Source organism: Megascapheus bottae, chromosome 5, assembly GCF_031878675.1.
Source record: "Megascapheus bottae isolate mThoBot1 chromosome 5, mThoBot2.hap1, whole genome shotgun sequence".
Taxonomy (NCBI): Eukaryota; Metazoa; Chordata; class Mammalia; order Rodentia; family Geomyidae; genus Megascapheus; species Megascapheus bottae.
Window position 1 is genome coordinate 26,425,264 of NC_143513.1, and position 17,754 is coordinate 26,443,017.

General features: G+C 37.0%; 1 long non-coding RNA gene across 1 annotated transcript in view; it reads right to left on the reverse strand.

Annotated features, from left to right (window-relative positions):
• LOC150063147 (uncharacterized) overlaps window positions 1-6,341 on the reverse strand; it is a 52,621-nt gene extending 46,280 nt beyond the window's left edge. The window contains exon 1 of the long non-coding RNA XR_016535404.1: window positions 6,192-6,341. This is a non-coding gene — a long non-coding RNA (uncharacterized LOC150063147). The remainder of the gene's footprint in view (window positions 1-6,191) is intronic.
• Window positions 6,342-17,754: the final 11,413 nt, after the last annotated feature.

Genomic DNA, 17,754 nt, shown 5'->3' on the forward strand with positions numbered 1-17,754 from the left:
ATGCTGTGCTATCTGACTGCCTCCCCTGTGCTCACTCCTATACAAATACTATGTTTGGAGGACAAAGCTAATGAGCCACTTGAAGAAAATGCTTGCACCTTTATTAGGTAGCTCAGGTCTTCATACTAACAATGAATATGTTGAAAGACAAGACTGAAAATTTTGATAACAAAGCAAGCAAGAAAAAAATGAGAGCTTGAGGTGTGGCTCAAACTCTAGATAAAGTTCCTATCTATTAGGTTCAAACCCAATTATTAAGAAAAGAAAAGAAATGGAGAGAGAGAGAAAGAAATGGAAAGAAGAGAGGAGAAAGTGAAAGAGAAAGGGAGGAAAGGATAAGGGAAGAGAAGACAGAGAAGGATGGAGAAAGAGAGAGCTGGGAATGTGTCTCAAGTGGTAAAACAGTAGCCTTTCTATCCTTGACTGAAAAAAAAAATGACCAAATCCAGTTTATTGGTAGGGGTGAAGATAAGTGCAGAGGCTGAAAGAGGGCAAATATGATCAAGACAGTTGATGAACACGTGAGAAAATGGAACAAAGATACTAGTGGAAATTGGTTTAAGAAGGCAGATGGAGGATGAAGGTGATGGAGGAGATGAGTCTGACTATAGTACATTGTATGTATGTGTGGACTTGTTACAATGAAGCCCTTTTGTTCAAGTCATTTGAGTTGACCAAAAAAAAAAAAGAAAGAAACAAAAAGAAAGTATAGATATTACTAAATGTAGCTAACAGAGGGACAATTGAGGAAGCTAAATGAGATCTTTAAAACTCTTATGGTCATATTATGAAAAACATATGTCTACTAAATATTTTAAAGCCTAATTAATAAAAATAAAACTGGCAAAATCTGCATACAAAAGAAGAGGAAAGCCCAGAAGCATGACTATGTTGAAAATCATTTAGAATAAGTAAATCATGTGGATAAGCACATACTCACTTAACAAATTGGGTTTTATATGACTCTTCCTAAAACCTTAAAGAATTTAAATAAACATGAAGGTAGAAACATAGATAAGTATATAGATAAATTTCAGGTATGTGTGTTATATATATGGTTATAAATGGTTCATATATGGTTATATATGTTGTTTCTGAAAGTAAAACAAGAAAGGCATTGCTTAAATATCTAAACAATTCTGTAACAATATTACTGATATGTCATTATGCAAAGCAAACAAATACAGTTGTAAGGAAAGTTGGGAAATGAAAAATTCACTGAAGTTTAAAAAAATAGGAAATGGAGACAAAAAGAAGGAAACAGAGAGAGGAGGAGGAGAATGGAGATGAAGAAAGAAGGCTAGGAACAGAGAAAGGAAAAAATTGAACCTAAACTACTGCCATTGCCCAGTAAAACAATGACTTCACACTTAGACAGTTGTGTCAAGCAATGACACTCAGGAAGGAGAATGAAAACATAAATCATGGCCTCCTTTTCAGGTAGCAGTCAAAATGTGTGACCATGGAAGGGAGATGGAGGAATTGGTTCACAAATTGCATGGAAACTGAATTTCTCAAGTTTTATCCATGATGGAGAGAAAACAAGTTATCCCATTAAAAAATCTACAGGAGGATACTTTTCCTTGCTCATGTTACTCTCAAGATTCATGCCTTAGCTTTCGCCTAAAATGTCAAGCAAAAAAAAAATATTGTAGGTAAAAATGTTCCCAAATTGGCATTTAGCCCAAGCATTAAGTGAACATAAAAATAACTCTTACAAAAAGAAAAACAGACATTAGTGGATTTCTATAGGTAAAATCCCAGGAGTATGAGAAACTGTGAATAGTTGTGACATAGAATATCAGAAGTGGAAACATTCCCAACATCAGAGACTCAGAATTGAATACTGTCTACACAGAATGCAGGACTGTATGAGGTATAAAACTGAGAGAGCACAAGAAAAAACACAATCTTTATTCATGATATTTTTAAAGAATTTTAGAAACTAACAATACAAGTAAACAAACTCAGAAAATTGAGCATGTCTTCAATATTCCAGGCAAAGCACACTTTAGAACTTTTTGAGTAATTTGGAAATGGTCAAAGGTTAAACCTTCTATTGGCATTGATATTCTATAACCAAATACAAGAGAACTATTTATATTCATAGATTTTTACCTCTCAGACACAGACCTTAAAGGCCCTAATCCCATCAACAATTGAGAGAACGTAAGAGGAAGAAGAATGTTGAGGCAAATGGGAAACTCAGTTTGAGATTCCAAGTTTCCTTTCCTGAGTTTGTTTCCTTTTTTACTCCAAAGAACTCTGACCACTCTTCCCAAAGCACACAATGACTATTGATCTCATTGAGGGTCTACTCTGAATCAAGCACTCCCAGAGGGACTTCACTCCACAGCCGTCATCCCCTTGAGGGTTGGTCCATACAAAATCCATTTCCTTCCATTAGGTCTCTCTCTGTGATCAGGTATGTGTTTATGCTCCTGTTTCTGTGTGTTCTGCCAGGGAGCAGTAAATTCCCTCTGATTAAAAATGTAGAAGGTGCATGGAAGAAATCTCCGGCATGCTGGGTCTCTTTGGGTCCCTGTCTGGTGATTGTTCTTATTAATGTACTATGTGAAATATCTTTTCTCTTTTTTTCCCCCTTATGGCTAATTTCATGTGGTTACTCTATCTGACTCTGTTACCTGACATACTGTATTGTTTATTTGAAATAGTGAAGAGGGAAAACAAGATGATAGGGAGGGGGTGGGGGGAAAAGGGGACAAAAACATGAGAAGGGGACAAAAACATGAGAAGTAACCCCTCTATATATTATCCCAAGAATAAAATACAAAAAAAAGTGTAGAAGGTTACAGAAGCAAAATAGATGACACATGGAGCAGATGAATGCTCCAAATACCCTAGGAGCACTAAAAAGAGAACAAAGACATGCACACTAGAAGCTCAATTGGGACCTCTAAGAACCGGACTCTGAATAATGAATTCCACTATGAATAGAACAAAGTATCACAGCTGTAAAGTCACTTGAGTTCACTTTCTTAAGTGAGTGATGAGGCTGGGACTTGACCCTTCCTTTCTGGCTTCCAATATGTTTGCATTACCACTAATATTTATTTGTCCATTGATGGCTGATAAGGCCAGATGGCAGAGCAGAGTCTGTAATCTCTCAGTATAGCTGGGTCATTGTGGGAGTTAGAATTGTTTCTACCAACGTGGGTGCGTGACTAAGCACTGTCATTTTAAATGTAGCCATCATCTTACCAGAATCTATTTTAGTTAAGACACATCCTGTTATAAGAATTTTTTTTCTAAGCCAGGCACAGTGGCTCACACTTGTAATCCTAGCTACTCAGGAGGCTGAGATCTGAGGATAGCGGTTCAAAGCCAGCCTGGGCAGTAAAGTAAGATTCTTACCTCCAATTAATAACTAGAAAATGGGAAGTGGGGCTGTGGTTCAAGGGGTAGGGTGGTAGCCTTGAGCTGAATAGCTCAGGGACCGTGCCCAGGCCCAAGTTCAAGCCCCATGATCCACCACAAAAAAAAGAATATTTTCCCCCCTAGGGGCTGGGGGCATAGTTCATTTCAATATAGCTCCAGGTGTATAAGAAGTGTGTGTGTATGTTGAAGAAATGCTCAACATCTCTGGTCATAAAAGAAATGCAAATCAAAACAACTCTAAGATTCCACCTCACTCCAGTTAGAATGGCCAGGATCAGGAAAACGAATAATAACAGATGCTGGAGGGGATGTGGCCAGGAGGGATACCTACTACACTGTTGGTGGGAGTGCAAACTCGTTCAACCACTATGGAAAGCAGTGTGGCAGTGCCTCAAAAGGCTAAACATAGAACTCCCCTATGACCCAGCAATTCCACTACTTGGCATTTACCCAACCATCCAGAAACAAGGACATACTAAATCCACTAGCACAACAATGTTCATTGCAGCATTATTCACCATAGCAAAGATATGGAACCAACCTAGATGTCCCTCAGTTGATGAGTGGATCAACAAGTTGTGGTATTTGTACACAATGGAATTCTATGCTGCTGTCAGAAAGAATGACATCGCCCCATTTGATAGGAAATGGAAAGACTTAGAAAAAATCATATTAAGTGAAGTAAGCCAGACTCAAAGGAACTTAGGCTCAATGGTTTCCCTCATTTGTCATAATCAGTAGAAACCTTGGGCTCTACTAGCAGAGATCTGCAATAGAGCAAAATCTTGATACATAAGGCCATATAGTATGAAGCTAATTGAAAGGACCTCCAGGATATTGAAACAAAAGCCATATAACAAATGATTGTTGTCCTTAATGTACTATGTTGTCTCTCATCTCCTTTGCTGTCCCTTGGGTATCTCATATTGTTACAGTATCTCACTTTGTTATCTGATATATTGAATTTATTTGTATTTGGTTATTTGAAATTTGATAGGGAAGGGGGAAAAACCAAGATGGGTGGGGGGTGTAGGGGGGAGGGAAATGGGTACCAAGACATGTGAAAGGGTATCAATGTATGTGAATTAATGCACCTTCTATCTGGTAAATATCATGTAACCCTTTTATTAATTACAATAAAAAATTAAAAATAAAAAAAGAAGTGTGTGTGTGTGTGTGTGTGTGTGTGTGTGTGTGTGTGTGTGTGTCCCTGATGACTCGGGGACTGGACTCTGTCCTTGGATACTTTTTGGTCAAGACTAGCACTCTGCCACTTGAACCATTCCAGCTTTTCTCTGTATGTGGTACCGATGAATTGAACCCAGGGCTTTGTGCATAGTAGGCAATTACTCTACTACTAGGTCAAACTCTGAGACCCTAAGAATTTTTGTTTTGTTTTGTTTTGTTTTGCCAGTCCTGGACTTGATCTCAGGGCCTGAACACTGCCCTTGGACTTTCTCAAGGCTAGAACTCTACCACTTGAATCTCATCACCACTTCCGGCTTGGTGTGTGGTACCAAGGAATTGAACCCAGGCCTTCCTGCATGCTAGTCAAACACTCTACCACTACGCCAAACTCCCAGCCTCTAAGATATCCTATTTTGGGCAGATATCCTAGTTTGTGTTGATTGATGGATAAATTTTTAACTCTTTTCAAACTAGCCAGTCACACAAGATTGTAAATCCAAATTATGGGAAGTCAGAGCAATGATCAGTGATATATTAGGAATAAAATCTAGGTTAGACTGTCTGCCCAGCTTGTTTGTGAAGTTGGTTTTTATGAGCATCACACCCTCCAGCACAGGTAAACTTAGCTTTTCCAACTTCCTTTTCAGTTGGTGTTCTTATTACTATGAGACACTGAAATATCCTGAAACATATCAAATAATCATTGCCTTTGTAGGAACTGCATTTCATCAGTCCTAAGATGCCTTTTAAACTTTGGTAATTAGATATCAACATCTTGAGTAGCTAGGATTACAGTCATGAGCCACCAGTGTCTGGCTTGACTTGTTTATAAGGATTTTCCTCCCTCTGAGATGTTCTATGGTTACCTCTCTGTATACAGAATAATCTGTGTCTACATAATCTTTGGGTTTCACCTTCTTTGCTCACTGTGACTTACAGGGGGATGAATATTGTACAATTTTACTATCATAGTGAAATGAAAATATGGATTCTTTGTCCGTGCCCTCTGCACTGCTGATACCTTGCCCTAGGCACAGCTGTGAGTGATGCATCACAAGGCATCCACATCTTGCCAACAGCACAAACTTAATCATGCTCAATACAACTCAAGGTCTTCATCAATTCCTGAGCTAAGTTGACATTATATTTAGATCTTAGGACCAAGATAGATAAGCAGAGATTTTGGTCTCCTGATTGAAGAAAGCCATTTAAAGCCCTCCTGCAGAAGTTTAAGCATCTGACTCATTGCTCTAGGAATCTGTTAATAAGTCCATTGCTCAACCCAGCACCAGGGCATCTTGCTTACAATCCTAGCTGAGATATAAAACTCATGACTCAAACCTAGCCTGGACAAGAAAGTCCTGTGGTGACCCTTACCTCCAATTAACGAGCAAAAATGCTAGAAGTGAAACTGTCTCAAGTGGTAGAACTCTATTAGTCTTCAGTAAAAAATAAATGAATAAATAAAAATTAAAGGACAGCACTCAGGTCCTGAATTCAAATCCCTACTGCTGGAACAAAACAATGGAATGAAAAACCCACAGCCTTAACTTCCGGAAATCAGCTGTGGAACTTTAGGGCTTAAGGAACATTTTAGTACTTACCATTTGCACTGAATACAGGAACAGAACGCAGCCTATTGTCTCTTCTCGTGGGTTATATTAAAAATGTCCTCTAAGATTCTGAAACAAACTGGAAAGATGAAAGGGATTTCTAAAACATTAGTCAGGCCATCTTTCAATTCTTTGACAGGTTAAAAAATCCATGCTTATCGCTTTAACGTGGATAGAGCAGCTGCTGAAAGCAAAACAGCACAATTTTAAATGAGTTCTGAGGACAAAAAAAAATATAAATTTCCCCCATGTCTCCTTTCAGCAAATGATAAAGCATAGATGGGATGTGGTGTTGGCTGCATTTGCAAAACTTTTTTTTATGATATATCAAATGTGTTTCCAAGAGTTGTGGCACGAGTGGAAAAGAGACAAGCTGTGGAAGGAAGTGTGACAGCCTGCATCCTTGTACTTCTGGACACTATCAATCAGCTCGGTTTCCTCTACTTCTAAAATTCCAGAATTCATATGGAAGAGAGAGAGCATGCAAAGTTACTTATTTCAATTGTTCCTTGCTGTTGCTGTGTTCTCCAACTGAAAATGACTTTGATTTTAGTGCTTGAGTTGATACTATGTTACATGGATCCTCTTTTCCAACTTCCAACATAAACTGTGTTCCTACAGCTTTTCATTGTATTTTGTGCTGGAACTGAGGCTTAAACTTGGTGCTTTACCATCCTTTAGCTTTTTCTTTCAAGGTTGATATTCTACCTCTTAAGACACATCTTCACTTTTAACTTTTTTGCTGGTTAGTTGGAGGTAAGAGTGAGTCTCACAGACTTTCCTGTCCAGGCTGGCTTTCAACCAAAATCTTCAGGTCTCATTTGACCTATGAGTAGCAAAGATTATAGGTGTGAGTAAGCCAGACTGTTCCCACAGATCTAACACAAAATGAGTATTCGCTTGGTAAGTGTGATCCATTGATTCCTTTATTTTTTCCAAGTAGCAGAACTTGAATTTAGGGCCTCAAACATTTTAGCTTCTTATGCTCAAGGCTGGTACTCTAAAATATGAACCATTCTTACATATCAGATATTATCTGGTTAACTTGCAAAAGAGTAGCTCAGACTTATCTGCCCCAGCTGGCTTCAAAACTGGATCATGAACTCGAAGCTTCCTGAGTAATTAGGTTCACAGGCATGAGCAGCTAGTGCCCACCTTGATTTCTGTCATTTTGTGACTCTCTTATATTATTTAATATTTTTTCTTCAAGTTTGGAAGAGTAACTTATCTTCCAGCAAGCAGGATTCTTTTTATATCTCACCCCTTCTATGATCTACCCTCCCTCCACTTTCACTTATCTTTTTGGAGAACCAATTTTTTCCTTTATCCTAGGGAATTGCGTCAATTAAATCATTTTGTTCTGTCACTGGTGTTTGCAAAAGATTAGCTAATATTCATTTGATCCCTAAATGTCACCTTAATTATGGGAAAGTTTACTTTTCCTACACATGATTATTTTATCATCTGCAATTCTAATATTTTATTAGAATAATTTAGTCTTTAGACAATGAGTTTCACTTTGTGGTTGCTTCAGATCTGATCTATGCTGGCAAATTTGTTCATTCCTATGTGCATCTATTCAAGTAGTCAAGATAATTAGGAAATGCAACTTAACCTGTTCCCAAAGTGTTGTTCCTTGAAGTTTGTACTTTTCCAAGGTATTCATCCAGCTGTGCAGCCCTTGTAAATTCATCTCTCTTAACTGACTGCCCCAGAGCAAGAACCAAAGAGCCCTGAGGATGAACTCCAGGACATGGCCCTGCCTGTGCTGAGCCTGCATCTCTGACCTGCCTGGCTGTGATATGAGATGGATAGCCACTGCTCTTCAGCTTCTCCTGTTGAGGCCACAGATCAGATGACTGCAGTATTTTTGCCCAGAAAAGAAGTAATTATGTAGCACCTTTTAAGAATCTTGTTTCTTTAGTGCCTTCTTGACAGCTTCTTCCCATTGTTTCCAGGGTCTCCTGGCTTCTCACTTTGCCTTATTTCTTATGTTCCTTGTTTAAATGCCAGTCATTGTTAATTATGGTTTTGTCTACTTGATCTCTCTTCTGCAGCAAATACGATCCGGTTTTACAGAGGAATGATGACCAGACTATCCAGAGTCAGTTTTCATGTACCTACAATTGCGGTCAAGATAAACAACTATCTAGTGTTATGTTTTGTCATAAAGTAGTATCTAGGGAATGACATGTGACTTGTCAATTCATCCCAGAGGATGAGAGCTGTTTTGATATTGAATGCATCATCAAGGCCAATGTTCTTAATTTAATTAATTGTCAATCAACTATTTGGAGAGAAACTTGTGAAATTCCATATTCAAATTCTGATTATGACACTAATTTGATGACTTGATATAGTATAAAAGTACATTTCCATGAGATTTCACTTAGGGATTTGTTTAGTGTTGTTGAAGACAGCAGAAGTCCACACACATTTCAAGGTACCTCAAGTGTCAGAATCCTTGACTAGTAATCACAAGGACCTGAGTTTAATACCGAACATCACAGGGAAGAAAAAGCTCTTTTCTCTCCAGAAATTTGAGTTTAGCTTTTTCTCTCAAGGTTAACATTCAACCACTTCACTCACATCTTCACTTTCAGCTTTTTACTGGTTAGTTGGAGATAAGAGTAAGTCTCACAAACTTCAGTTTCAGTGTATGAGAAGGAAGAAGTTATAGTATTGAGATTTATATTTTTTATTGTCTGTATTTTTACATACCTAGCTCCTAAAATTCTTGTCATTTCTTAAACATGGATGCTAAGCACATTGTTTATTTTAATATTTGGTATTTGACCTTGATACTGATGTAATTTCTTATAGGTGGATGTCCACAAGAAAGATTAGTACTTTGGGACTGCATATTACTTTTATATTAGGGTATCTACCCAGAACATTGAAAGTTAGGATACCGTAGACACTTGCACACGTGTTCACTGTTGCACTACTCACAACAGCTGACTTTTGGAAACAATCACAGGCCTTACATGGATGAGTGGATCAAGAGAATATGATGGAGATATAGGTATACATATAGGTAGATAATGGAATTTTACACATTCATTACAAAAAATAGGTTTGGTCTATTTGTAGAGAAATAGACATAGGAAAAAGTATGTCATATGCATTAAGTCAGACTCAGAGAGATACATGGTGCATATTTTCTCTTATATTTGGAAGTTGTATCTTATATTTGGAAGTTCCACAGGAGTAGAAGCTCCTGAATGTGGGATCTTTCTACACATTGGCCCTTTAGCTGTTCGCCAAGATCTTTTTAGTAAATACAAATGAGAGTTTCACTGAGTTTTGTGAACTGGTCCACCAAATGATTGTAGCTGAGTAGGAGACTGTAACTGAGCCAGAAAGAAGTTGTGGATAATCTGATCACTCACCACCGATGACTGACATATGACATTGAGGTGGTTCTTAATAGGAGTGAACTCTCAACTTGCAGGGTCTGTGATAACATCACATAAAGTATGGTAGATGGAATTGGATTATCAAACCCTGGATTATTACCTATAGATATTTGGACAATGTCTAACTAGAGTAAACCTTCCCCAGCATGGATCCATAAAAACACATACCACACACCACACACAAAATCAGACACATACATGAAGACACACTACATACACACTACACACACACACACACACACACACACACACACACACACACACACACACACACATTTTGGTGACAGAAGTGAAATACAGAGAGAAAAAAAGCAGTATGGTCACAGTGAGTTACCTTTTCCTGAACTAGAGTAAGGATTTTAAGCTTTGAGGATCAATTTCAGTTTGGTCCTAAGTGCTGGAAAAGAGAACATATTACCTGGTTCACATGTGATGGAGCAGTCTTGTTCATGTATAATTCTTAAAATTAGGCTCAAACCTGATTGTCACAACCTTCCCTGCTTAGCCAGATGTTCCTTCCTTTCCACTCAGTGACACTGTGCCCAGTTTTTACTTGAACATCAAAATTGCAATATTCCACATGGAGGAGATATCAACTTAAGTGTCAGTTACACCATCTGACTCTGATCTTTTGCCTCTCTACAAAAGTTTCTTTGTAAGCCAGGACTCGGACTGACTTGTGCCGTTTTCTCATCCTACACATGTTCTGTCCAAGATGGATGATGGTAGGACCCATCTCACTGTGCATCAATGCCTCAGGACCATGTATTGGCTCTGTCATTTAGCAGCTCTGCCTTCTTGACTGGGTCACTTCACCCCTGTGAACTTGTTTGTCCATATAGCAGAAATAAGCACAAACATTTCACAGTTTAGGGGAAAGAATACCATGGTTACTCTAATTTACATAGTTGCAATATCTTTTATTTGCCACGAATTCAGGAATCATTGTAAGTAAAAATATTTTGAAAAATATAAAACCTGCAATCTTTTCCTTGATTATTCATTAATGAAATAAAACACAACTGGTAACTTGTATATTTTATATAGTATTTTTTCCTAGTAAAAGAATTGTTGTCCCCTTTTAATAATGTTTTCAACAAATTCTGAGTCAGGCACTGGTGACTCGTGCCTATAATCCTAGCTACTCAGGAGATCTGAGGATCACAGTTAGAAGGAAAGACCATAAGACTCTTAATCTCTGATTAATCACCAAAAATAAAAGTGGAACTGGGATGGAACAGTACCTGCCATGAACAGAAAATCTAAGAATCAGTGCCAAAGCCCTGAGTTTAATTGTTGTTCTGACACAAAAATAAATAAATAACAAATAATTTAAAAGAATTTCCTTCTGAATACTTGTTTGTTAAATATGTCATTTGAAATATGATGTAAAAATCAATGTTAATAAATTCTTTAAATAAAAAAAGAAACTCTAAAGTCACCACATTCTTAGTGTTGCCATTTATTAATATGTAATATAACCAATGATCATTACTATCAAGATGTATTTGTGAGAATATTATGGCATGCAATTATATCTGATGTCATATATTATTCAACAAATACATTGTACTACAAGCAACATACAACAGAATGTATTTTGCATTAGTTGCTATATGCAATATATTAACCAATGCATTTATTAAATATAAATGAAGACTAAATAATAAGATTTAAATTTTCACTTTCCAATACTTCTGCTTGTGTATTTTATAATTCTGTCTACATGAAAATGTCATTGTTACTGTAGCTTTAACAAAATCTTCAGGTAGAAATCACTGTCAAATTGCTAAGCTGATTTAAAGATGCTGTTTTATTCTCTACAATAAAGACTTTGCCTATTAGTATGTATGTATCTATGGCAACTTACGGATTAACTGTTGGATGTACATTGATCTTTCACTTTAAGGTGTCAGGCAATAAGTTTATCCAAATGAGATGTTTCCTCTTTAAGTGATGGTTGGCCTGATTCACTGACCAGAATTAATTACTCAGAGTATTATTGAGTTGACAAGGTTTGTAACTAAACCATATATTAACAACCAAAAGCTACTTGGAATCCATTTCCTTCAAAAATTATTGCCATTGTACAATTTAAAATAGAAATATTGTGAACCATTGTTTATATTATCCATGTAATGTGTTATGGTAAGCATTTTGATGAAAACAGCAATATTTGCTTAATTTTTTCTAGATATCTAACGTGAAACAAGTAGAAAGTTTCCAAGTTCTTGTTGAGTACATTGCAAATGCCTTCAGGATACTTCCTGATATAAAAACAAAACTGGAGATATCACAAGAATAGTTGAATGTCATTTGGACAAAGTGGGTGAGAACATTGTTGACTCATTCCATCTTTGTACACAACATTTTAATAATTAAATGCAATGCTTAATAAATATCTCCAAGTACCGCTAAGATCCATAGATAAGGCTACCTGAAGAGCATTGTCACTTTTCCTTGCCCATCCTCTATTAAGTAGTACAGATTTGAAAAACCAGATATTATTTTTCCCTCTGTCCCAGGAGTTATGTCCTAAATTGTTCCTTGTAGATTTAAGGATCTGCTGTTCTAAAGAAAACTTTTTGATGAAACTGAAAACCATTTCTCAGGAAATAAGGCTAAACTAGTGAAATAGAGAGAAGATAGCATGAGGAGGAACTGTAACAGGAGGCAAGTGGTCTAGACAGAATTTGGAGAAATGACTAGAAATGAAGACAGTCACAACTATTAACATATGAAGCAGATTAAATATCAGTGTATTGGGGGGATATTTTCAGGGTAGGGCATACTTACAGTGTTTGAGATAAAATTCATATTCTCTGCCCATTCATAAAGCCCATATTTAGTACCAATATCAAAAGTGGAGGATTCAAAAAAAAGGGATATGATGCATTGGTGATGGGTATAAGACAGGTATATACGACTCATCCCGGGGCAAGTAACTCAACCCTCTTAAGAGGCATTACAAACTTAAGAGCCATATTTATTACAAATCATTTTATCAACCAGCCTGGTTACCTGGGAAATTTAATATATGCTTGCAGTACTTTTTCCAGAGGTATTATTGAACTGTGAAAGATGGACAAGGTGGAAGATGTAAAGATTCTGTAAAGGGTAGCACAGAGCTGATGAAGTGCCCTCGAGGGAAGAAATGGGCCCCAGCTAATACACAGTTTCAGATCTGCTGGTGAGGGAACAGGACATCCAGGATGTTGGTCAAAACTGGTGCTTTGCCTCAATGTAACTAAGAGACAACCTGCAGCTGGTAAGCTCAGGCTAGTAGAGGTGCATGTGGAAGAATACAGTGCCACCCAGGTACCAATGGGAGCGAGGTGGTATCTAGGCAGGTGGACACAGAGAGAGTAACCTGTGCAGAGGCTACAGGCTCTGGGTAAAGGGCTGGGGTGGGGAAACACCAGATCTTCACCCAAACAACACTGCTGATTACGTACACAAAATATCAGGAGCAGTAACTAGCAACAGAGAGCTTAAGGTGCCAGGAGAGGTGCTCCATTCCTCTGGCTCTCCAGTGGAAAAGATCAGCACCATTGCTCCTTATTATGAAAGTTACTTTTATAGAAATCCACAAATCTATTTCTCACTTAGTTTAACCCTAGCCCCTCAGCTTTGTCTTACCTATGACCTGAGCGCTATCAAAACTGTAGTTTTGCTGTGGGTCAGGATTCACTTCTAGCAGATTTCAGGTAGCTGAAATCTGAAGACTTTGGTTTGAAACCAACCCAGGCAGAAAAATTAACCATCAAAAAACTGGGCTGGAGGTGTGGATCAAGTAGCAGAGCACCAGCTTTGAGAAGAAAAGCTAAGAGAGCATTGAGTCCCCCCCCCCAGTTCCAGCACAAATAAATAAATAAATAAATAAATAAATAAATAAATAATAAAACCCTTTAATTTTAAAGGGCCCTGCTGATTAAACCACATATAAGCAATTTGCTAAAATGAAATGCAATCCTAGACATGAAATAAGTAAAAGCCCATGTAATTATGAATGTGGTTAACAACTTGAGCGCAAGGTATGACAATAATGAATTTCAAGTTTAGGACTAGGAGTGTGACAGAATTCTTGCCTAGCATTAAACCAAGTCCCGGGTTTGCCTGCCTCTTACCACATACACAGAAAAAGCCAGAATTGTTAATGTGATTCAAATGGTAGAATGATAGTCTTGATAGAGCTCAAGGACAGTGCCCAGACCCTGAGTTCAAGCTCCACAATCGGAAAAAAAATAACAAATAAAATTTAAGTTTAATTGCATAATGAGTTCAAGTTTAATAGGAAACAATCCAATATATTCCTTTCCTATATTCTCTTAGGGTTCTTCTCCTTAAGAAGATTCTTTGTCACTGTTATATGATTGATATTTTTGCTATAGTATATATCACACAAACCTGAGTTCATAAATTGAGGTGCGTTGCTAAGTAATTGTAAAGTCAACATTCATACTTTATTGAATCACATCTCTTTGCACTTGTATTAATCAGTGTCCTTCGTGGAAAAAGTAATTCACTCCCACATTTTCTTTAAAATAATATTGTCCCCACATGCCTCCTAAATAGCATTCATTATAGTTGCCTATTTCTGGACATTATACAAGCAAACTGTGCTCCATTTATTTTTATTTTGTTCATTCTCTTTTTCTGGTAATATTGAAACCACATGTGGTTATTAGCTACAACAGGTTCTCCATCATCACAATATAAAATCCATTATATCAACACATACATAGTAATCATCATCAACTCTTAAAACTTTAATGACTTTTCTTATATAGAGTGGTATTAAAGTCTACGAGCATGGTTTCTTAGTTTGTCATGGAGGTTCTTACCTCTTTTCCTTTACATACTTTTTCGAAAGGCCAGTACTGTGTCTTGAACTCAAGGCCTGGAATTTGTCCCGCAACTGTTGTGTTTAAGGCTGGCACTTTACTATTTAATTCATACCCTCACTTTCAGCTTCCTGGGGGTTATTTGAAAATAAGAGTCTAACAAATTGTACTGACTAGCCCAGGTTTGAACTCAGATCTCTGCCTCTTGAGAAGCTAGGATTACAATGGTGAGCCAAAGGTACCCAGCCTCCTTTATGTATGTTGAGGCTGTTTAAGAGATAAAAGTGTCTTCTGAAGAGTCAAACATCCAGAAGTAATACAATATAAAGAAAACTTCAGACCTGCTCAGAGGTAGAGTGCTTGCAAGACTATAGCTATAGTGGCTTTACCGTTTGAAAAAATTGATTTTTCTAGCACACATAATGGGGCCAAGAACATGGCTTAGTGGTAGAGTGCTTGCCTTGCATACACAGAGCCCTGAGTTTCATTCCTCAGTACCACATAAACATTAAAGGCTGGAAGTGGACCTGCGGCTCAAGTGATAGAGTGCTGGACTTGAGCAAAAGAAGCTCAGAGACAGTGCCCAGTCCCTAAGTTCAAGCCTCAGGACTGGCAGAAATAACTAACTAACTAACTAACTAACTATATATAGATAGGTAGATAGATAGATAGATAGATATAGATATATAATTATCACCGAGCTCAGAAAATATCTAGCAGCCAGTGTAACCAGAGTTTCAGCTATAAGGGAGCTAGAGCAGGGGTCTAGTACTTCAGCAGGATGCTAATCTCTTGATGGCCCTTGCCAGTACCAGTGATGGTAATTGATAAGCAAAAGTTCTCCTGCTATATAGTAGGTGTTTAACAAGCTAAGTTTACACTCAGGAAGCGGGAATGGGGGGGAGAAAAAGAGGAAAAAATGAGCACTAGTCTTTGTAATGATTTAAAGTGCACATGCTCACATGAATTTTTTTTAACACATCTTATACTTGTATTTTTCTGTGTTGAGAGTTCAATTTTCCTCTCTGACTCTTTCTATCTTTGTCTCTGCTTGTGTTTCTCTGGCTCTCTATACAGATGCGCATTTATTCTTATATATTCACATATATACATGCACAGATATGTATATATAATTCATATTATTGCAGTTTCTATGATAATATCCTCAATTATGTCAAGTCCATCAAAACAAGCTTAATAAATATACTGTTTTTTGCAATAATATTAGAAATATTTGTCTAAAATAAGCACCAATGTAACTTAAATGCCTCACCTTGTTCGTGTCTCACCTTTCAAACTTTTAACATTGCTTCAGATTTAGTATTAATTAGCACTCATGTCGTTAGTCTATTCTAAGCAACTGTTACTGCTTCTTGCATGTCATTTCTTCTTATTATTTATTTAATTTTATTGTCAAGGTGATGTATAGAGGGGTTACGGTTGCATGTGTAACATAGTGAATACATTTCTTGTTGAACATTATCACCTCCTCTCACATTTTTCTCCCACTTCTCATTCCCCAAACCCCTTCCTCAATTTGTAAAGTTCATTTCCAATATATCATCTTGTGAATGCTGCTCTTACATTGGTTTGCTCTTTGTCCTTTGTCTCACCATTTATTGCATTCCATTTCTTATAATCATTTAATGTTATGTGACGTTAAGACTATATTCAGTGTTTCTCAATTTTTACTAATTTTCTAAATATTTTCTAGGCAGACCTACATGTGTGAGGAAAAATTCCAAATTCTACCTAACATTCCTGGGTTATGTACACATCTGAGAAATACCTGTTTCTCTTTCTTTGATCACACAGATAGTACAGGAATTCCTCATCTAACCAAAAGTCAAGTTCCTGTCTAAATTGTAAAACCTGACTCTCGTCTAGATAAGTAAAGATTGTCCAGCTCTGAACACTGAAGAGTCTGTTTGCTGAGTATGTCTGGACATTTATTCTTCTCATACCATACAATTACTTCTATAAGTGATTTTATTTTTAATTATCACTAATGGTACATCATTCCCAATAACCATTAACTGACTCTTCATTTATGTATATTTCTAATTGCTTACCTACAGGTTACAGCATACATTTTTTGGCATTTTATGATTTAATTTGAAGCAATGTCTTCTCATAATATGGTGTACCAATGAAAGGACAACAGACAAAAATTATTTCATTAAAAAATTCAAACCTAACCTTTGCTGTGCATTTCTCCTTATTTTTACATTTTGAAATTTATTTCAGAGGTAACTTCAACTATTTATTTCATTCTCCCTTTTAATATCATGCTTATGTGTTCTATCTTTTTACCTTGGTGAGGTAAATTTTCATCATTTGGCCTGATCTTTCATCCAGGTCACAATTCCTGTAGCTCTTTAAAAGTACCAGCTCAGGTTGGGGGTTTGGCCTAGTGGTTAAAGTGCTTGCCTAGCATGCACGAAGACCCGGGTTCCAGTCCTTGGTACCACATATATAGAAAAAGCCGGAAGTGGTGCTGAGGCTCAAGTGGTAGAGTTCTAGCCTTGAGAAAGTCCAAGGACAGTGCTCAAGCCCTGAGCTCAAGCCCAGAGCTGGCAAAAAAAAAAAAAAAAAAGTACTAGCTCAGCAACAGTGAGCTAAAATCCTAGCTACTCAGAAAGCCAAGATATGAAGATTGCAATGAGAAGACATTCTAAACAGAAAGTCTGTGAGACTCCAATTAGCCATCAAAAAAGCCTAAGTGGATCTATGGTATAAGTGATAAAGTATTGGCACTGAATAAAAATCTTGAGAGAGAGTCTGAGCACTATTACAGGAAAAAAGATACCTAGCTATTAACTCTTAATTGGTAATTATTCATTAAACAATTTAAAAGTCTGATGATATTTATAGTCTATATTTTCTATAGATTTCTTTTTAACTTATTTAGTCAATCAGAATCTAGATGTTGTTTTGTTTCTCTACAATATGTGATGCATTTGCCTGCTTCTTTTTGCTATGTCTTATTTGTACTTCCTCTTGGTTCCTTATTCCTTGTGGAAATGTTATTATTACTATTATGTCCTATAGATTTACCTCAGATAAATTTTTGTGCTTTTTACTTTGTTTAGTGTCATTAACATAGCTAGCTGGACTACCACACTCTTTTCAGCAGCCTTTCAGTTTCACCTTCTCCAATTGCAATTTATCAATCAAAGCCACAAGATGATTTATTTCTTTTCATTATAAACCTGATCATTTTATACCTGATCAATGGCCTTCATTATACAGAGAGATAGGAAATCAAGAAGCTTTCTGACCGGCACTCCC